Here is a 23,152-nt window from a genome sequence, read left to right as displayed (position 1 = left end):
TGTGCTTCTTCCAGCCCCGCATTTCTCATGATTTACTCTGCATATAGGTTAAATAAGCAGGGCGACAATATACAGGCTTGACATACTCCTTTTCCTACTTGGAATCAGTCTGTTGTTCCATGTCCAGCTTTAACTGTTGCTTCCTGACCTGCATGCAGGTTTCTCAGGAGGCAGGTCAGGTGGTCTGGTATTCCCATCTCTTTCAGAGTTTTCCCCAGTTTATTGTGATCCACACAGTCAAAGGCTTTGGCATAGTCAATGAAGCAAAAAATAGATGTTTTTCTGGAACTCTCTTGCTTTTTTGATGAACCAGTGGATGTTGGCAATTTGATCTCTGATTCCTCTGCCTTTTCTAAAACCAGCTTGAACAAATGGAAGTTCATGGTTGACGTATTGCTGAAGCCTGGCTTGGAGAATTTTAAGCATTACTTAAGCATGTGAGATGAATGCAATGGTGCGGTAGTTTGCACATTCTTTGGCATTGCCTTTCTTCAGGATTGGAATGAAAACTGACCTTTTCCATTCCTGTGGCCACTGCTGAGTTTTCCACATTTGTTGGCATATTGAGTGCAGTACTTTTACAGCATCATCTTTTAGGATTTGAAAGAGCTCAACTGGAATTCCATCACCTCCCCTAACTTTGTTCATAGTTATGCTTTCTAAGGCCCACTTGACTTCACATTCCAGGATGTCTGGCTCTAGGTGAGTGATCACACCATCGTGATTATCTGGGTTATGTCTTTTTTGTATAGTTCTTCGGTGTATTCTTGCCACCTCTTCTTAGTATCCTCTGCTTCTGCTATGTCCATACACTTTCTGTCCTTTATTGAGCCTATCTTTGCATGAAATATTCCCTTGGTATCTCTAATTTTCTTGAAGGGATCTCTAGTCTTTCCCATTCTATGGTTTTCCTTTATTTATTTGCATTGATCACTGAAGAAGGCTTTCTTATCTCTCCTTGCTATTCTTTGGAATTCTGCATTCAAATGGGTATATCTTTCCTTTTCTCCTTTGCTTTCAGCTTTTCTTCTTTTCACAGCTATCTGTAAGGACTCCCCAGAGAGCCATTTTACCTTTTTGCATTTCTTTTTCTTGGGGATGGTTTTGACCCTTGTTTCCTGTACAATGTCACGAACCTCCTTCAGGCACCCTGTCTATCAGATCTAGTCCCTTAAATCTACTTCTCACTTCCACTGTATAATCACAAGTGATTTGATTTAGGTCATACCTGAATGGTTTAGTGGTTTTCCCTACTTTCTTCAATTAAGTCTGAATTTGGCAATAAGGAGTTTATGATCTTAGCCACAGTCAGTTCCCAGTCTTGTTTTTGCTGACTATATAGAGCTTCTCCATTTTTGGCTGCAAATTATATAATCAATCTAATTTTGTTGTTGGCCATCTGGTGATGTCCATGTGTAGAGTCTTCTCTTGTGTCGTTGGAAGAGGGTGTTTGCTATGACCAGTGCGTTCTCTTGGCAAAACTCTTATTAGCCTTTGCCCTGCTTCATTCTGTACTTCAAGGCCAAATTTGCCTGTTACTGCAGGTGTTTCTTGACTTCCTACATTTGCATTCCACTCCCCTATAATGAAAAGGATATCTTTTTTTGGGTGTTAGTTCTAAAAGGTCTTGTAGGTCTCCATAGAACCATTCAACTTCAGCTTCTGTGTTACTGGTCAGGGCATAGACTTGGATTACTGTGATATTGAATGGTTTGCCTTGGAAATGAACAGAGATCATTCTGTCATTTTTGAGATTGCATTCAATACTGCATTTTGGACACTTTTGTTGACTGTGATGGCTACTCTATTTCTTTTAATGGATTCCTGTGCACAGTAGTAGATATTATGGTCATCTGAGTTGAATTCACCCATTCCAGTCCATTTTAGTTCACTGATTCCTAGAATGTCGATGTTCACTCTTGCCATCTCCTGTTTGACCACTTCCAATTTGCCTTGATTCATGGACCTAACATTCCAGGTTCCTATGAAGTACTGCTCTTTACAGCATCGAAAGTTGCTTCTATCACCAGTCACACCCACAACTGGGTGTTGTTTTACTTTGGCTCCATCCCTTAATTCTTTCTGGAGTTATTTCTCCACTGATCTCTAGCAGCATACTGGGCACCCGCCGACCTGGAGAGTTCATCTTTCAGCATCCTATCTTTTTGCTTTTCATACTGTTCATGAAAGCTATAAAAAATTGGCTTCCTTCAAATACAACTAAAAACAAAGCATGTGTAATCTGAGAAAATTATTTTACTTATCTATTTCCTTGTATATACTGTGCTGTGCTTAGTCACTCAGTTGTATCTGACTCTTTATGACCCCATGGACAGAGGAGACTGGCTCCTCTAATATTCTCCAGGCAAGAATATTAGAGTGGGTTGCCATAACCCTCCTCCAGGAGACCTTTCCAAATCAGGGCTCCTGCATTGCAGGTGGATTCTTTAACTTCTGAGCCACCAAGGAAGCCCAAGAATACTGGCGTGTGTAGCCTATCCCTTCCCCAGGGGATCTTCCCAATCCAGGAATCAAATTGGGGTCTCTTGATTTGCCGGCAGATTCTTTACCAGCTGAGCTACCAGGGGCCTTATATTTCCTTCTGTAGTCTGTCAAAATATAAAATGTCTAGTTAAAATAAACTTTTTACTTTATTTTTTTACCTAAAGTTCTGATTCTTTCTGCTCATTAGGTAATCTAGTAGATTTTTTGGAATACAGTGTTTGCTGAATTATATTTATTGATACATACATACCAAGTCGTATGGAGCTAAAAGAAAAAATATGTATCTGTTTTTTACTCTATATAGTTCATGGTGATGCAGAGGGCAAACCTGCCACACCCTTTCAAAGGGCAAACACATAAGCCACGAAAAAAAAAAAAAAATCAAAAGAGTAAAAGCAATTTTTTTTCCCCAACTGCAGCAAAACAAAGAGAACTACAATATTATAAAACATTTTGACTTAGACTGGTTAATTTATTCTTTGACTTAACAGTTATGAGATTTTTTTCTTAATGCCTAGAAATGACCCCCTCTGGTTAGCTGCCCAAACAGCTAACTTACTCTTTTCAAAGTAGCAAAACATTAGAAAATTTGGGAATATTACAATGATTAAGAATAAACAGTGATATTACAAAAATTGCCTAAAACTTTTAGTAGCAGTATATTTCAGATTTCAGAATCTTAAATGTATAATGATATTTGTGTTACAAATTTTACCAAATAATGAGAAGATATACTGGGATTAATTTCTCACTCCTGTACAATATTGCTATGAAAATCTCGATAAATTATTCTGAAAAAAAGTATACAATTTGAAACGTAAATATTATACCAAAATTCCTGAAAAATCAAACATTTTGTCCACATATTTAAAGGGTATAATTTTAAGAAAGATTATAGTTAGGACGCAGAGTATTTCTTGATTTATTTTCAAGAATATAATTCTTTACTAAACTGTACAAGAAACAAAAATAAGAAATGTGAATTGTTGTTGAGTCACTCAGAAGGTGTCCAACTCTTTGTGACCCCAGGGACTGCAGAATGTCAGGCTTCCCCATCCTTCACCATCTCCTAGAGCTTTCTCAAACTCATGTTCATTGAGTCAGTGATGCCATCCAACCATCTCTTCTTCTGTCATCCCTGTCTCCTGCCTTCAACCTTTCCCAGCAGCAGGGGCTTTTCTAATCAGTCAGCTCTTTACATCAGGTGGCCAAGGTATTCAAGTTTCAGCTTCAGCATCAGTCCTTCTAATAAATATTCAGGATTGATTTCCTTTAGGATTGACTGGTTGGATCTCCTTGCAGTCCAAGGGACTCTCAAGAGTCTTCTGCTACACTGTAATTTAAAAGCATCAGTTCTTCAGCATTAAGTCTTCTTTATAGTCCAACTCTCCCATCCATACATGACTACTGGAAAACCATAGCTTTGACTAGCTGGACCTTTGTCGGCAAAGTGATGTCTCTACTTTTTAATATTCTGTTTAGGTTGGTCATAACTTTTCTTCAAAGGAGCCAATGTCGTTTAAATTTCATGGCTGCAGTCACCATCTGCAGTGATTTTGGAGCCCAGAAAAATAATCTGTTACTGTTTGCATTGTTTCCCCATTTGCCATGAAGTGATGGGACTGGATGCCATGATCTTAGTTTTTTGAATATTGAGTTTGAAGCCAACTTTTTCACTCTCTTCTTTCACCTTCATCAAGAAGCTCTTTAGTTTCTCTTCGCTTTCTGCCATAAGGGTGGTATCATCTGCCTATCTGAGGTTATTGATATTTCTCCAGGCTATCTTGATTCTAGCCTGAAGAAATGTGGGGCTGTATACCAAAATCTAGCATGTATTTTCATACAATGTTCAAAAGCAATGATCTCATGATTACTTTTTTGTTGATGTTGTTTTCTAAAAATATGTATCTATTTAGAAACAAAAATGCTGCTAAATCATGGTCTTTGGGAAATATGATTTTCCTTTGTATAGCTTGAAATGGAAATTTACTTTAGGACAGTTAAGGACATTTTGAAATTATGTTCCTAAAATTAAAACCGTATCCCGATTTAAGAACTCCATCTTTGAACCTAGTTATAAATTTAGAATTTTTAAAATAAAAACCCTTTTCTTCTATGCAGAAGATATTTCTTTCCTTTAGCTCTGCTCTGGTGAGCCACAAAGATTAAAATTTGATCTAAATAAAATATATTCTAAAATACACTAAAGTAAAGCTATGGAGATTGGCTTAAAACTCAAATCCTTATTACTTTTTGACAACTTTTTCCTTTTGCTATAAAATAAACCTACCCTCTTTTTGAATGGCTATATCTACTAAGTAATGTATAGAAATGCAAACTTTTCACACAGGTATGTACTATTCAAAATATTAGTTTCTTTTCTTTTTCTTTTTTACTATTTTTTAGCTGATAGGTAAACAAAGAATTTTTATAATTCTACTATGTTTTTTTCTTTAATAATGCTTACAGCTTTATAAATCAATATTAAAGTTTTAGCCGACTAGTATAACAGTTTGTTTGAACCAGTTATGATTCACAAATAATTTTTTTATGAGATCTTTGAAACTATGCTTATGTGGCTATTGGGTATAAATACTATACCCATTTTTGAATTAATACTTACAACACATAAGGAAAAAAATGTCACTCTTTTCTTCACAGTTTTTAAAGACAATTCAATTTAATGTGCCCAATGTGTGAATAACATTATTAAATAGCATCTTCACTCTAGAAATACCATGCCCCCATGTAATCAGAGAATTTTTATCTGTTTGTGGAAATTTTAGTTAGGTATTTTCAGTGCTTGAGAGCAATGCATTAATACAATTCAAATGTAGGTTCAGAGGTAAAGAATCTGCCTGCAATGCAGGAGACAGGGCTTCAGTCCCTGGGTTAACATGATCCCCTGGAGAAGGAAATGGCAACCCATTCAAGTATTCTTGCAGGGAAAATCCCATGGACAGAGGAACTTAGTGGGCCCCAAAGAGTTGGACACAACTAAGTGACTGAGGTATCAGTTAGGTATTATGTAGGCATAACACACATTTACTATAAAGCTGAAGGAAACAAGGATTCAAGAGTTCTAAAGTGACAAGAATGAAATTCCAAACTTTCTGCCTCCTGGTCCAATTTCTTTCCACATCTTTAAAATTTGATTACTTTTGAATAGATTATGAACATATTGAATAGCTTTATGAAATCTGAAATTAATATAAACACTTATACTTAAACACAGCTGATACCTTAGATAATAGTATCAACTGGCTTTTATTCATGCACTAGTGACTTTCTACATCTATAAAATAAATAATTTTTGACAGTACTTACAAAATATTTTGCTAGGCAGATGAGAATAGAGACCAATAGGAAATGACTTTGTATTTCCTTCTCTATGTAGCATATTATTTTGTAGATGAGGCAAACATGGAAGCAAATAATTTCTATGGAAAGGTTGCCTAGCTGAGGAAGTGATTACCTTAGTGAGGATTAATAAAATAGCAGAGATGGCAGAAGAAGCATTCATAAAGGAAGCAACATCTGATTTGGAAATTTAAAAGCATTAAAATAAGTGAAGTCAGAAAGCAAAAGTATTCCATGCCAATGAATTAATCTCTGGTGTTTTTCACATGGAAATATTAAAAATTTAACTGGATTGTTTGATATCAGGCACAATTTGCATTCTATATAGGAGATTATTTGTATTGGCTCTTTTAGAATGTAAGCACTACTATTACTTATATTTCATTGAATTACAATAACAGTAAAGCAGTTGAAAGAACATCTGAATTGAATATGAGCAATTGAAAAAAATCATCTATTAGAAGAAACTATTAGACACTGAAGTTGAAAGTACAACCTATCTTCCAAGGCTTTGTACATTTCCTGGAACCACAGCAGTCTAGGCATCTAACTGTCTCATAAACAAAGTAATTTCAATTTGGCTATTAGGAAATTCTTACAACTGAGTCTATTTACTCTTCTAAGATTACACTTAGAAAAATAGTGTCAAGTAAGTCAATTTTTATCTTCTGTCTGTCCATTTTCACATATTCCCTATGATTTTAAAAGATAGTTTATGATTTTAGAGATCTTAATTTAGTGTTCAGGTAATTTCATCCTTTTATCATTCATCCAGTTTATATGTTCCCAAAGACACATTCAACTATGAAGTTGTGTAATTCAGTTTACTATGTTAAACAATAGAGTATTACAGTAAGAGCTTTTTAGATGCTTATGTTAGAATTTTGGGCAGGCTATTAAAAATGATAAAAACAGAGGATGGCATAAGGAAAACAGGTTTTGAGCAAGTGTTTTATTCCTTAAACTTTAGTTTTCATATATATATAATAAAGATAAGACTATCTACTTCACACAGATTTTGCTTAAATTAAGAGTTTGAATTAATTGAGATATAGTTTGAGTATATGCAATGAGTAGCATGCATAGAAAATATAAGCTGAGTCAAGGCTTCTTAAAGAGAAGTATTTGCCTAGAAGTGTTTATTATAATTATTATTCAGATATAATTGGTAAATAACAATGTTTTAGTATAATTTGTATGTGAATAAGTGTTCTGTTTCTCAGCTGTATCTGACTTTTTACCCCAAGACTGTAGCCCACCATGCTTCTTTATTCATGGAATTTTCTGGAATGGGTTACCATTTCCTCCTCCAGGGGATCTTCCCAACTCAGGTATCTAACTCACATCTCCAGCATCTCCTTTCATTTATTTACCTCCCAGATGGCTACCACTGAGCCACCTGGTAAGCCCCAAATTTAAGCTATATAGTATATTGTTTTGATACATTTATGGCTGGATGGCATCACCGACTCAATGGACATGAGTTTGAGTGAACTCTGGGAGTTGGTGATGGACAGGGAGGCCTGGCGTGCTGTGATTCATGGGGTCGCAAAGAGTCAGACACGACTGAGCGACTGAATTGAACTGAACTGAACTGATATACTGCTAAATGATTATCACCATCAGTTCAGTTCAGTTCAGTCACTCAGTCGTGTCCGACTCTTTGCGACCCCATGAATCACAGCACGCCAGGCATAGCAATAGCTAATACCTCCATCATGTCACATAATTATCATTTTTTCCATGGTGAGAAAAAATAAAATTTAGACTCTTGGCAATTTTTAAGTGTTTCTGTGTTGCAGTTTGAGGGTGTCTCTATATTTTTAGATTTTGGTGATTCGTCTCTACATTCTACTTGAGCTCTCCACAAAGAGTGAATTATTTAAGACATTTTACTCTGCATAGCAAGGATTTTATTGGTATGCTCTTTCCTTTATTGGGTGGAATTAAAAAAATTATCAGTCATCTTACAAAGACTTTCCAGTGTTCCTTGTCTGCTTCTAGCATGTTTAAGGCAATTACACCAGTTGCTTAATGATTAGTATTTCTGCCTGTGACTTTCTCAGGATCCTATATAACAACTTAGAAAAACCTCTGGTGCAGGTTTGTAGAATAACTTTTTCCACATATTTTTAGATGCCTGTACTGTTCTTCGCTGCAGAGTATAGAAGGAAGAAACTGTCTGGGAAAATATTGTTGATACAATGACTGATGTAAGTTTGAATACATTGTTTTAACGGTCCCCTTTGATTAACTTCATTTTAGTTTGTAATTCAATACCACATTAACATCTAGTAGTGACAGATATCAGTCAAAACCCTGTAAGTCTCAAAAGCACCCCACACTTGAAGCATATTACTTTTCATATAGTAGTGCCTTGAACTTTAAGAAATCAATTCATCTCTTTAAGCTTAAATTTTCAAAACAGTAAAATGCATATAATAGTAAGTTCCTACTCCACTAGGTTGTGGAAAAATTAAGAGAAATATAAGATCTCATGAAAAGCACTCAGCCAACATTGAACATTCAGCGACTTACCAATAATTATGAGTCATGATTGCTTATTAATAATGTCATTAATAAGCCATCATTACTTATTATTTACTTATTGCTAATTACTTATTAATAATATTGCAGAAAGTGTTATTTGTTATCTTTTTGATGTTTCAGAGCAAGTGAAAATAATGACAAGCTTTGAGGAATCATTCTCTAAAATTTTGGAACAAAATTATATAGATTCAGTGAAAGTGAAGGGAAAATGAAGTCACTCAGTCATGTCTGACTCTTTGCAACTCTATGGACTGTAGCCTATCAGGCTTCTCCATCCCTGGGATTTTCCAGGCAAGAGTACTGGAGTGGGTCGCCTTTTCCTTCTCCAGGGGATCTTCCTGACCCAGGGATCAAACCCAGGTCTCCCACATTACAGGTAGAAGCTGTACCCTCTGAGCCACCAGGGAAGCCCATTAGATTCAGAAATATATCAATTAGTCAGTTATATACTAGTTAAGCACTTCTGCACTATAGTAATTAAGTAGAATGTTTTCCTTCTATTTCACCAAACACTATTCCATCAAAGTTGATTTTACCAAAAACAGTTCATTGTAAGCTATATTTATATCTCTCAACAAGCTATTTTGGAACGCTGGGGGAAAAAGTCTCAGACAATTATCTCTCATAGAAAACAAATCAGGATCACTTAGACGCTCTGTTTTCTCTAAAATTTTATAACTCCCAGAGGAGTCTAGCAAGGTCAGTGAAATCTAGAGCTGGACACTACACTTCACTTATAAACAATTTTTTCCACCATATTCTAAACTCAGAAAAAAAATTCTGCGTGTGTGTGTGTGAGAGAGAGACAAAGGGAGAGAGAGAGAGAAGAAGAGAGACAGAAAAACAAAGCATATTTAAACAAAAGACATTTAGGGAACAGTTTCATGCTAGCTAATATTTGTTAGTGCAGTAGCATTAATAAGACTTGGTGGTTACATTCCTTTTTAATTATATTTTAATTTTAATACAATGATATTAAAATTCAATACATTATCCATAAAATAAGTATTTTAAGTCTTCTAGATAGTTTAAGGAAAGTTATGACCAACCTTGATAGTATATTAAAAAGCAGAGACATTACTTTGCCGACCAAGGTCCGTCTAGTCAAGGCAATGGTTTTTCCCGTGGTCATGTATGGATGTGAGAGTTGGACTGTGAAGAAAGCTGATCGCCGAAGAATCGATGCTTTTGAACTGTGGTGTTGGAGAAGACTCTTGAGAGTCCCTTATACTGCAAGGAGATCCAACCAGTCCATTCTAAAGGAGATCAATCCTGGATGTTCATTGGAGGGACTGATGCTAAAGCTGAAACTCCAATACTTTGGCCACCTCATGAGACGAGTTGACTCACTGGAAAAGACTCTGATGCTGGGAAAGGTTGGGGGCGGGAGGAGAAGGGGACGACGGAGAATGAGATGGCTGGATGGCATCACCGACTCTGTGGACATGAGTTTGAGTGTACTCCGGGAGTTGGTGATGGACAGGGAGGCCTGGCGTGCTGTGATTCATGGGGTCGCGGAGAGTCGGACACGACTGAGCGACTGAACTGAACTGAACTGAACTGAGATAGTTTAAGAGAATTCTTAGTTATATTAAAAGAGAAATCAAAAAATCTAAAGCAATGAGTATGTATTTGCCAGAAGCATTTATTTACACTTATAATTATATAATTATAGGTAATTAAGTAGTAGATATTTAAATCCATGCACTTATTTTAAAATTATACTGTATTGACTGTTTTTAGAGATTGTGACAAAACTTAGAGATAATGATGCAAATTGACATTCATTTTTCAATAATTTCAAAAGCAAATAACTTACCTATTTTATCCTGCTATATTTTACATTTTCTTCCTATGCTATTTGTTTTATTTACAAATGGCTATCTGTATTTTAGATAAAAAGATACTGCAAATATATTATACCAAAAGTCTTTTTAGCAATTTTTAAAAATAACAATATATTGTTGTTTTATGAATCTCTAGGTACTACTTAATCCTCTAATAAGGAAACAAATACTCTTACACTGCTAGTGAATGCATTGATAGCAGTGTGCTATTAGGTTCAAAGATTTACCTGTCTTCATGCATTTATAAGATAGCACAAAAAGCCTCGTATTTTACATTTAACTTCATCACTTGTAGAAGTATCCACTTCTAGTCACATGCTTACTCTTCATTGTGCCTAAAACATAAATGGTATATAGATTGGATTCATACTCCACACTCATTTTTATGATGTTTTCTCTTTGTGTGTGTGTGTGTGTGTGTGTGTGTGTGTGTGAAGTCACTCCAGTCATGTCTGATTCTTTGTGACCCTATGGACTGTAGCCCTCCTGTGGGGCTTCTCTCTCCATGGGCTTCTCCAGGAAAGAATATTGGTGTGGGTTGCCATGCCCTTCTCCAAGGGATCCTTCCAACCTAGGGATCTAACCCATGTCTCTTACACCTCCTTCATTGACAGGTGATTTCCTTACCACCAGCATTATCTAGGAAGCCCATTTTCTATGTAATGGGTGCTAGTTGAAAGAACTTTGTCTTTTGAAAGGTATCACTTACAGGTTGGCAAGCTTGTCACTTACATGTTAGACAAAAAAAAAAAATCAATCTCCTAAGATATTTTGCTGGTTAAAAGTCACAAATGTATAAATTTTAAAGACTTTTTCACACATAATATTCTGGATTATAACTAGAATAGTTATACTTTCTTTTTACAGTATACTTTATAAATAGTATAAAAAGTTATACTTTCTTTGATAGTTCTTTTGCTAACTGCTATCCAGGTCATGTGCAGGTGTTGTGTGGCTGAAGTTGAAGAGAGGAGAACCTTAGAGTCTATGATTCTCAAATAAAGATCATCCCCTGGCTCCCAGCTGCGGATTTAGAAACTATTTGGACATTTTTTATTGTCACAGCTCCCAGAAACTAGTGGGTAGAGGGTATTAATGCTGCTAGATAGCCTACAAAGCACAAGACAAGCCCCCCTCCACCCCTACTACAAGGGATTATCCATTCAAAAGTGCTAATAGTGCCCCTGTTGAAAAATGCTGCTTCAATTGAAAGAATAAAATTATAAAATTAAACTCAGGAAAAAATGGGGGACTCTAAAGCTAAGCTTCATTAATTTCATAGGTAAAACTGCTTCCGCTATTAATCCAATACAAAATCCCAAGTCAGATGTCTTTCTTTTTGAATACTACTTTAGCCCGTATGAGTTTCCACCTCTGGCTAAAGGTTTCAGAAGAGTGGAGAAACTAATGTACTTTAAATGGAAGGTCTCTGTCTAATGAATTTAAAAGACAACTACATAATATGTGATAATGAGGTTGGCAAGGACCATGTTACAATGATTTGATTTAGTTAAAGGAGTCTAGGGGGGAAAATCAGATAGAAGCTTCATATATTGCAGGTAACATTTTCCTAGAAGTAGCAAATTAGTGAAAGTAAAAATGTATTTTGAAATTACTTTTTAATTTATTTTATAACTTCTACACTTCTCTGTCATTTAAGATGCAATAGTTTTGCACAACTCTAATAAACTACGTCATAAGTGCTGTATTCAAGCCCTAATCAAGGACAGTTGTTCAGTTGCCCAGTCACATCTGGCTCTTTGAAACCCCACAGACTGCAGCATACCAGGCTTCCCTGTCCTTCACCATCTCCCGGAGCATGTCCAAGTTCATGTCCATTGCATCGGTGATGTCATTCAGCCATCTCATTTTAAGATGCCCTCTTCTCCTTCTGCCCTCAATCTTTCCCAGCATCGAGGACTTTTCCAGTGAGTTTCAGATTCAGCATCAGTCCTTGCAAGGATTATTCAGGGCTGATTTCCCTTAAGATTGACTGGTTTGATCTCCTTGCTGTCCAAGGGACTCTCAGAAGTCTTCTCCAGCACCAGAATTCAAAGGCATCAATTCTTCAGTGCTCTGCCTTCTTTATAGTCCAGCTCTCTCAACCATACATGACCACGGGGAAGACAATAGCCTTTACTATATGGACATTTGTTGGCAGAATCAAGTCTCTGCTTTTTAATTCCCTGTCTAGGTTTCTCATAGCTTTCTTTCCAAAAAACAAACGTCTTCTGATTCCATAGCTTCAGTCACCATCTGCCATGGTTTAGAACTTAAGAAGAGGGAATCTGTCATGACTTCCACCTTTCACCCCTCTATTTACCATGAAGTAATGGGGCTGGATGGAGAAGGCAATGGCAAGCCACTCCAGTACTCTTGCCTGGAAAATCCCATGGATGGAGGAGCCTGGTAGGCTGCAGTCCGTGGGGTCGCTAAGGGTCGGACACGACTGAGCGAGTTCACTTTCACTTTTCACTTTCACACATTGGAGAAGGAAATGGCAACCCGCTCCAGTGTTCTTGCCTGGAGAATCCCAGGGACGGGGGAGCCTGGTGGGCTTCCGTCTATGGGGTCACACAGAGTCGGACACAACTGAAGTGACTTAGCATCAGCAGCCGCAGCAATGGGGCTGGATGCCATGATCTTCACTTCAGTTCAGTGGCTCAGTCGTGTCCAACTCCTTGTAACCAAATGGATTGCAGCACGCCAACCTTCCCTGTCCATCACCAATTTCCAGAGCTTGCTCAAACTCATGTCCATCCAGTCGGTGATGCTATTCAACCGTCTCATCTTCTGTCATCCCCTTCTCCTCCTGCCTTCAATATTTCCCAGCATCAGGTTCTTTTCTAATGAGTCAGCTGTTCCTATCAGATGGCCAAAACACTGGAGCCATGATTTTAGATTTTTTAATATTTAGTTTTAAGCTGCCTCTTTCACTCTCCCCCTTCATCCTCATCAAGAGACTCTTCACTGTTTCTAGTTCCTCAAGGACTGACAGCTATAAAAATCATGTCCCAGGTGGTTATGCATGTGACATGTGACACAAACTCACAAATCTTGGCTCACCACCCTACACACACACACACACACACACACACACTACTTTCAGGATTTATAAAGTCAGTCCAACTCATTAAACTACCAGACTAAAAAAAGAAATTAAAAATTGAGATTAATTTCTGTATATGTGTGTGTGTTCAGCTGTGTCCAACTCTTTGTGAGCCCATGGACTGTAGCCTGCCAGGCACCTCTGTCTGTAAAATTTTCCAAGCAAATAGACTGGAGTGGGTTGCCATTTCCTTCTCCAGGGAATCTTTCTAACCCAGAGATCAAACCTGTATCTCTTATGTTTCCTGCAATGGCAGGCGAATTCTTGATCATTGTGCTACCTGAGAAATCTAATTTGTGTATGTTGCTTATAGTACATATAGATTATTGACAAACTACTAGGGGAGCTGCAAGTTGTTAATGTCTAGTCTAGCAGCAGTTAAGCTAGAGTGGTCTATGCCATTTAAAACTACACCATCTGAGAGGGGCATCACTTAGCCCTTTGTTGAATAACATATATTTAACTTGTGTACTTCAGTGTCATCACACTGTCCACAGAAACATGATCAGAAGTACAAATTTATATTGTTTTCTATAATGTGTGATATTTTGATAAATAGAATTGATTTCAAACTTTCAAAAAATTAAAAATATGAACCAATATGGCTTTGATTATTCAACAGTTTAAGTTTCATAGGGAGAAAGAACAGGCAATTATATGCTTTCGTACACACTGGTCATAGTAAACACTCTTTCCAACAACATAAGAGACTACTGTACACAATTCACCAGATGGTCAATACTGAAAGTGTGCCAGTTATGTTCTTTGTAGCCAAAGATGGAAAAGCTCAATACAGTTAGCAAAAACAAGACTGGGAGCTGACTGTGACTGACTGTGCTTTTGAACTGTGGTGTTGGAGAAGACTCTTGAGTCCCTTGGATCATAAGGAAATCAAACCAGTCAATCCTAAAGAAAATCAACCCTGAGTGTTCATTGGAAGGACTGATGGTGAAGCTCCAACACTTTGGCCACCTGATGCCAAGATCTGAGTCATTAGGAAAGACGTTAATGCTGGGAAAGATTGAAGATGAAAGAAGAAGGGGGTGGCAGAGGATGAGATGGTTAAATAGCACCACCAACTCTATAGACATGAATTGGAGCAAAGTCTGGAAATAGTGGAGGACAGAGGAGCCTGGAGTGCTACAGTCCATGGTATTACAAAGAGTCAGACACTACTGAGGACTAAGCGAACAACAATACTTTTTTAGAAATATATTGAATATCCAAAGCAATAATCACTTGCTCCTAAAAATATAAACTATTCCACAATCATATTTATTTATATATATATTTTTTCCTTCTCTCAAATGATAGTCATCAAAATAATACTCTGTTTTTGCTGCCTCAATTTCCCTGCTATCCACACGGTTCTTAATATTGCATTCTATCATCTTTCTTCCTGCACCAAAATATAAATGCTCTACATAGGAATATTATTGAGTTCCTAGATTTGTGTATATTTGTAAGATTGCCATTAAATGACTCATTTTCTTGGCATCTCTGAGAATTAACACAATCTCCTTAACATTGCTCTTTTCTTCATAATTGTCATTGTTTATGCAAATAAATTTTCATGTATCAGTAATAAAAAATAAAAATAAAATCATAAGTTTGAAAGTCTTTGAAGAAACTGAGATCCACATTCACTGTTATTATTCAGCTATTAAAAAGAATACATTTGAATCAGTTCTAATGAGGTGGATGAAACTGGAGCCTATTATCCAGAGTGAAGTAAGCCAGAAAGAAAAACACCAATACAGTATACTAACGCATATATATGGAATTTAGAAAGATGCAAATGATAACCCTGTATACGAGACAGCAAAAGAGACACAGATGTATAGAACAGTCTTTGGGACTCTGTGGGAGAGGGTGAGGGTAGGATGATTTGGGAGAATGGCATTGAAACACGTATGTTGTCATATGTGAAACGAATCACTATTTCAGGGTCAATGCATGTTATAGGATACTTGGGGCTGGCGTCCGGGGATGACCCAGAGGGAGGATAAAGGGAGGAGGGAGGTGGGAGGGGGGTTCAGAAGGGGGAACTTATGTAAACCCGGGGCGAATTCATGTCAATGTATGGCAAAACCAACCAATATAATATTGTAAAATAATTTGCCTCCAATAAAAAATAAATTTAATTACTTAAAAAAAAAAGAAAAAAAAAGAATGTAAAATGGTGGGGACTTTATGGAAAACAGTATGGTATTTCCTCAAAAATTTTAAAAATAGAAATACCACATGGGTCATGGTATTTCATGAGTCAGCAATCTACTTCCGGGTATAAATTCAAAAGATTTGAAATCAGGATCTAGAAGAGATATATATATGCCCATGCTCACTGAAGTTTTCATGATAACCAAGTATTCATTACAACCAAGATGTGGAAACAAAAGAATTGTATGTTGATGGCTGATGATAAGTAAAAAAATAAATTGTGGTATGCATACACAATTGAATTTTTACATTATCTTTAAAGCTTTTATGAACTCGATTTTATCTTTTTTTTTTTTTTTTTTGCTAAAATATATCCCTCATGGCTCAGATGGTAAAGAAGCTGCCTGCAATGTGGGAGACATGGATTTGATCCCTGGGTCAGGAAGATCCCCTGGAGAAGGGAATGGCAAACCACTCCAGTATTCTTGCCATGAACAGAGGAGCTTGGTAGGCTACAGTCCATAGGGTTGCAAAGGGTTGAACACAACTGAGTGACTAACACTTTTTTTTTTCCCCTAACTCTGTAAGTTCGCAAATTTTCACCACTAGTGACTCCATATCAGAGTGAAATTGTGTTCAAGGCAGCACAATATTTTGCAGTGACATCCCATATTTTACTATATTGGCATGCCCATTTAGTTGTTCATTTTCTCCTCTAAGGGGCAACTTACTGGAGGCCAGAAGCTGACTCACTGGAAAAAACTCTGATGCTGGGAGGGATTGGGGGCAGAAGGAGAAGGGGACGACAGAGAATGAGATGGCTGGATGGCATCACCAACTCGATGGAGGTGGGTTTGAGTGAACTCCAGGAGTTGGTGATGGACAGGGAGGCCTGGCATGCTATGATTCATGGGGTCACAAAGAGTCAGATACGACTGAGCGACTGAACTGAACTGAACTGAACTAACCACTAGGATATGCTAAGCAAAGAATAGGTGAGTGATAATTCTTTAATTTTGCATGAAAAGTCTGTAATTTTCTTTCTCTTTTTCTTTTCCTCCTTGTTTCATCTCTGCTACCCATAACTACTCACAGAATAGAATGTCATGGATTGTTTTAACCTAATGTCTTACATGTTTTCTACACTCTGTTCATTGGCAATTATCTATTGCCACACTTTCACTTATTATTTGTGTTTAACATGTTTATAGAACAGCATCTCCTGTCCTAAGATCCAGTTCCACATTTTAAGATGACTGTATATAAACTGGAATTCTCCTATAAGCTAAGCTTTTCATTTTTCACTATCACTATTTCCCATAAAGCTTTCCCTTGTAACTATCCTATTTTTCCTAATACTACTTAAATAAAGCTCCAAATCAATGAATCTCAAAGTCTAGTTATATGTTTAAAATCTACCCTTCTTATTCCTTCATATCATTTAAATTATTAGCAGTTATTAATAACCATTTCCTGCTTCTCTTAGTTTTCATTTTTATGGCTATTTCTCCACCAAGTTATCACTGCCATCAAAGAAAAATAAATAAAGGCAGCCACTCAAACATCTGATTAACATTTCCCCCTCTCAGTTCTAGATCTGATTCTTCAGTTCAGCTCAGTTCAGTTCAGTCACTCAGTCGTATCCGACTCTTTGTGACCCCATGAATCATAGCATGCCAGGTCTCCCTGTCCATCACTAATTCCCTGAGTTCACTCAAACTCATGTCCATCGAGTCGGTGATGCCATCCAGCCATCTCATTCTCTGTCGTTCCCATCTCCTCCCCTCCCCCCAATCCCTCCTAGCATCAGACTCTTTCCCAGTGAGTCAACTCTTCCCATGAGGTGGCCAAAGTATTGGAGTTTCACCTTTAGCATCAGTCCTTCCAATGAACACCCAGGATTGATCTCCTTTAGAATGGACTGGTTGGATCTCCTTGCAGTGCAAGGGACTCTCAAGAGTCCTCTCCAGCACCACAGTTCAAAAGCATCAATTCTTCGGCAATCAGCTTTCTTCACAGTCTAACTCTCACATCCATACATGACCATGGGAAAAACCATAACCTTGACTAGATGGACCTTGGCTGGCAAAGTAATGTCTCTGCTTTTTAATATGCTATCTAGGTTGGTCATAACTTTCCTTCCAAGGAGGAAGCATCTTTTAATTTCATGGCTGCAATCAGCATCTGCAGTGATTTTGGAGCCCCCCAAAATAACATCTGACACTGTTTCCATTGTTTCCCCATCTATTTCCCATGAAGAGATGGGACCAGATGCCATGATCTTTGTTTTCTGAATGTTGAGCTTCAAGCCAACCTTTTCACTCTCCTCTTTCACTTTCATCAAGAGGCCTTTGAGTTCCTCTTCACTTTCTGCCATAAGGGTGGTGTCATCTGCATATCTGAGGTTATTGATATTTCTCCCAGCAATCTTGATTCCAGCCTGTGCTTCTTCCAGCCCAGCGTTCCTCATAATGTACTCTGCATATAAGTTAAATAAGCAGGGTGACAATATACAACCTGATGTACTCCTTTTCCTATTTGGAACCAGTCTGTTGTTCCATGTCCAGTTCTTACTGTTGCTTCCTGACCTGCATACAGCTTTCTCTAGAGGCAGGTCAGGTGGTCTGGGATTCCCATCTCTTTCATAATGTTCCACAGTTTCCTGTGATCCACACAGTCAAAAGCTTTGGCAAAGTCAATGAAGCAGAAATAGATGTTTTTTTGGAACTCTCTTGCTTTCTCCTTGTGGACAAAGTAATGTCTCTGCTTTTTAATAGGCTGTCTAGGTTGGTCATAGCTTTCCTTCCAAGGAATAAGCGTCCTTTAATTTCATGGCTGCAATCACCATCTGCAGTGATTTTGGAGCAAAGAAAAATAAAGTCAGCCACTGGTTCCACTCTTTCCCCATTAATTTGCCATGAAGTGATGGAACCAGATGCCATGATCTTAGTTTTCTGAATGTTGAGTTTTAAGCCAACTTTTTCACTCTCCTCTTTCACTTTCATCAAAAGGCTCTTCAGTTCTTCTTCACGTTCTGCCATAAGGGTGGTGTCATCTGCATATCTGAGGTTATTGATATTTCTCCCAGCTTGTGCTTCCTGCAACCCAGCATTTCTCATAATGTACTCTGCCTATAAGTTCAATAAGCAAAATGACAATATACAGCCTTAACCTACTCCTTTTCCTCTTTGGAACCAGTCTGCTTTTCGATGTCCAGTTCTAACTGTTGCTTCCTGACCTGCATACAGGTTTCTCAAGAGGCAGGTCAGGTGGTCTGGTATTCCTATCTCTTTCAGAATTTTCCACAGTTTTTGTGATCTACACAGTCAAAGGTTTGGCATAGTCAAAAAAGCAGAAATAGATGTTTTTCTCGAACTCTCTTGCTTTTTTGATGATCCAGTGGATGTTGGCAATTTGATCTGTGGTTCCTCTGCCTTTTCTAAAACCAGCTTGAACATCTGGAAGTTCACTGTTCACATATTGCTGAAGCCTGGCTGAAGTTCAACAGTTCTATGAAGACCTACAAGATCTTCTAGAACTAACACCCAAAACAGATGTCCTTTTCATTATAGAGGATTGGAATGCAAAAGTAGGAAGTCAAGAAACACCTAGAGTAACAGGCAAATTTGATCTTGGAGTACAGAATGAAGCAGGGCAAAGGCCAATAGAGTTCTTGCCAGGAGAACGCACTGGTCATAGATGAAGTCCTTGGTGACATTTTAAGGTAACTGAATAAATGCAGACATTTCTTCTTCTTTGATTTTATAGTATTAAAGAAAAAGAAACCTTTACTGGATACCCTTGACATTGCTGATTTTTTAAACAATGACAATATTCTCAGGGTATTCACTCAAAACCCCTGACATCCAAAACTATTCTTTGACTCCAAACTTTAATTTTGTATGCTTTCTTCTAATCACATTTCCATTGCACTTCTGAAAGCCAAGGTATTCAATGTTTTGGAAAATCCCACCTGAATTTAATTGCACAGGAATTATAGCAAAATTTTTATAGAAAAATACCACCCCCGCAAAATAGGGAAATATTCTTTGTATGCCTGCATGAAATCTTTTAATAAGTATATTCATGGTAATGAAGTGAATTGATCTTTATTACTTCAAAATGACAAAGAACTGAAATGATTTGGAATTCTGGGATGCATAGGGACAATAGTGAATTTATGTCATCTTTATAAACATTTTTATAAAGTTCATTTCACATATGTGAGACCTCCAGTCTTCCCATGTCCCTGTAGGTATTTATATAATATTTTGAAATACCAGGCTAGATGAGGAGTATCTATTGTGTAACGACAGCTGGTAAGTAAGTGGAAGGATCTTTTATATACTTAAAGTCAAAACAGAGAAATAAAACTTCAAAAATCCTGCAAGAGAACATTGGCATTGTCGGTTTTATCCATATCTGATATCTCAAGTGTGTGAAATCATTTCAGGCTTTGCAATACAAAGTTGTTACAGAGATAAACACAGTTAATTTCAGCTGTGCTCTGATCAATGACATGATGATTAAATCAGTTGTATATGGATACCTCTGTGCTTTGCTGTGCTTAGTTCCTCAGTCATGCCGGACTCTTATCAATCTCATAGACTGTAGCCCTCCCTGCTCCTCTGTCCATGGGGATTCTCCAGGCAAGAATACTGGAGTGGGTCACCATGCCCTCCTCCAGGGGATCTTTCCAAGTCAGGAATTGAACCAGGGTCTCCTGCATTGCAGGCAGATTCTTTTAACAGCTGAACTATCTATCAAGGAAGCCCACAAACACCTCCACCTCATTGGAAATGTGGAAGAAGAAACAATAATAAAATAAAACTGCAAGGTCAAGTTGAAAGTTGGCCGTTATCCTTCCTGATTAATAAATCTTATGCCAATATTAACTGTGTGATCCTCAAAATTGCCATCTTTATTTTATTTCAATAAGGGAGTAGATTATTTAGAAATTATATTTTCCATTATAAGCTTTTATTTTTATTGCTCAAGTATTATTCAAATGAACTCTGATTTGATATAGCAAAGCTAGGGAAGGGAAACTAAAAGACTCATGATAGGGAATAGAAAATTAATTGATAGCAATTTCCTAAAAATTAAATGACTAGGGATGTTTCAAAGGGCAATGAGAAAGGTTGTCATTCTAGGTATTTTGCAATGATCACTTCTTCCTTCCTAAAGTGATGTTAGAATGAGTTAGAACTCCTCATTGGTAGTGCATTGGTAGATGGAAGTATTAGCAGCAGCAAAAAAAGTACAATGGCATTAGCAACAGGAACAGGTAAATTCTGAGTGTGAAGGAACAAGTACACTCTGAGTGCTTCCCTCTTCTTAAGTAGAAGAGATGATAGAAATCTTTTTTAAAACTCTGAGATCATAAGCAGCACATGTATATGTTTTGGAGGTCAAGTGCCCTTTGGTTTAATAGCTTAGTATTTAGAATAGAAAATCCGATGAAGGAGAGCTTTTGAAAGATATATTTTTGACAAAATGTTTGAAATACACAAGAAAATACATGTAAAATATATCAAAATCATTAGGCATAAGGTAGAATTGAACACATATGGAGCAAAAAACAATACAACTATCAGTTTCACTGTAATGACTATTTCTCCCATGTTCCATGGTCATCATCCTTACATCATCCCACATAAAAAATATTGACATAAATTATTTGTTTATCAGCATTTTGCTTTTCTCCTTAATAGTTGTATTACCTGTGTGAGTAACTTTAGTTTTATTTGCATCTAGTTATTATAAAAATGGCTTCATGCTCTAAGACTTCAAGTTACAGGATTGACTTTTTTTTCTGGGTGGAATATATTTGTAAAACTTACGAAGCTGTATGCCATTTCCTTTAAGTGTATTAGTGAAAAGTTGTTGCTGCAAGCCATGTGCTATGCTGGGATTCATGACCTCCAGAGGAGAGGATTTTGATCTGGGACCAGAGACCAGGCTTGACCCCTCAGAGCTTTTTGTGTAATGAAGTTTTATTTAAGTATAAAAGAGATAGAGAAAGCTTATGACATAGACATCAGAAGTGGGTAGAAAGAATGCCCCTTGCTAGTTTTTAGCAAGGCAGTCTATGTTTGTCGCTTCCCTTGTGGCTCAGCTGGTAAAGAATCCACCTGTGATGCGGGAGACCTGGGTTCAATCCCTGGGTTGGGAAGATCCCCTGGAGAAAGGAAAGGCTACCCACTCTAGTATTCTGGCCTGGAGAACTCCATGGACTATGGTCCATGGGGTCACAAAGAGTCAGACACAACTGAATGACTTTCACTTTATGTTTGTTTGCTTCTAATTAGATAAGGGAAACACCTCAAGGTTAAAAGAGTTTCACCAGTTTCTCCCACAATATCCATTTTTGAGATAGAATGCCATGGGTGTGTCATCCCCAGTCATATAACAATTGACAAGAATACTGATTTGTTGAGCCATTATCAGCCCAAGGCTTGAGAAAAGAAAAAAAAGTTAGTCTTAGGTAGAGCCATTTTGAAGAAAAGCAGATTCCAAAGCAAAAATGTTAATGTTTCATTAATATAGCTGAGGAAAAATATTTCCATAAGAAAAATACATTGGTAAGATCAAGGTTTGAGAAAAGTTCAGGCAGAACCGGGTGTTATCAAAAGAAGCCTTTTTAAATTTTGTGTAGAGAAGGAAAAAAAAATCATGCCACTTTATTTCCTCCCACTGCTTGGGCACCTCTGGCCTTCCTTCCTGTTACTCTCTCATTAGCTTCTCAGTGGACACATTTAAGAGTTTGTAGGGTATATAGATATGAAAGGATTTGTTAGGTCATTGGATTGCTTTCCTAATAAAATGGTTGGTTCAGACATTGCTACTCAAAAATTCTACATGGTATTTTCAAAATGTAAAACCAATAGTCTAATATATTAAGTTATTTAAGAAAAATAATGAATAACATTTTCAGAAATATAAAAATGCAGCTGCAATTAACTAAAATATCTGATGCAAAAGTTCATCCTGACCTAAATTGCAAGAATATCTTGACTGGCTATTTAGAAATCTATAGGAAGAGTCATTAATTTCTGTGGGTTTTTCTTCAGCTAAATGAACATAATTATTTTTAAATACTAATTATTTAATGCTTTGGTAGATCTCAGAACTATAATCAAAATAAATGACAATCTACAGATTGCTTTTTTCCCTGATTATTTCATCAGGAAATATCATTCTAAATTAATAAAACCTGCCTTAAAAAGCACATCTCTCTCTACTTCAAAGAAAGATACAAGAAAATAAAAGCTTACATTTTTACTCACACATTGCTTTTGTAAGTGTTCTATTCTGATATAGAGAAAAGGTATGCTTTTAGATAATGATTGCTATTAAGCTTTAGAAAAATCCATTCTTCATTATTATTCTACCAAACCTTTAGTTTTGCTATGGATATATATCCAGTCAGCCACTGTGACTCATACTTATTGATGAGAAGTGTTTTTAGGTGTGCAGTTATGATTGAGAGTACAACAAACATCCATCTAGAAACACTTTATCAACAGAAGGGACAAGCGGTGATGGAGACTTCTTTTCAGAAGGATAGAGCAACCATACTTGATAAAACTGAACAAAATGAAGTTTTAAATCATCATGT

Source organism: Moschus berezovskii, chromosome 1 (genome assembly GCF_049115385.1).
Source record: "Moschus berezovskii isolate FMDL1 chromosome 1, NW_MosBer_1.0, whole genome shotgun sequence".
Classification (NCBI taxonomy): Eukaryota; Metazoa; Chordata; class Mammalia; order Artiodactyla; family Moschidae; genus Moschus; species Moschus berezovskii.
Note: the sequence above shows the minus strand (reverse complement) of the source record.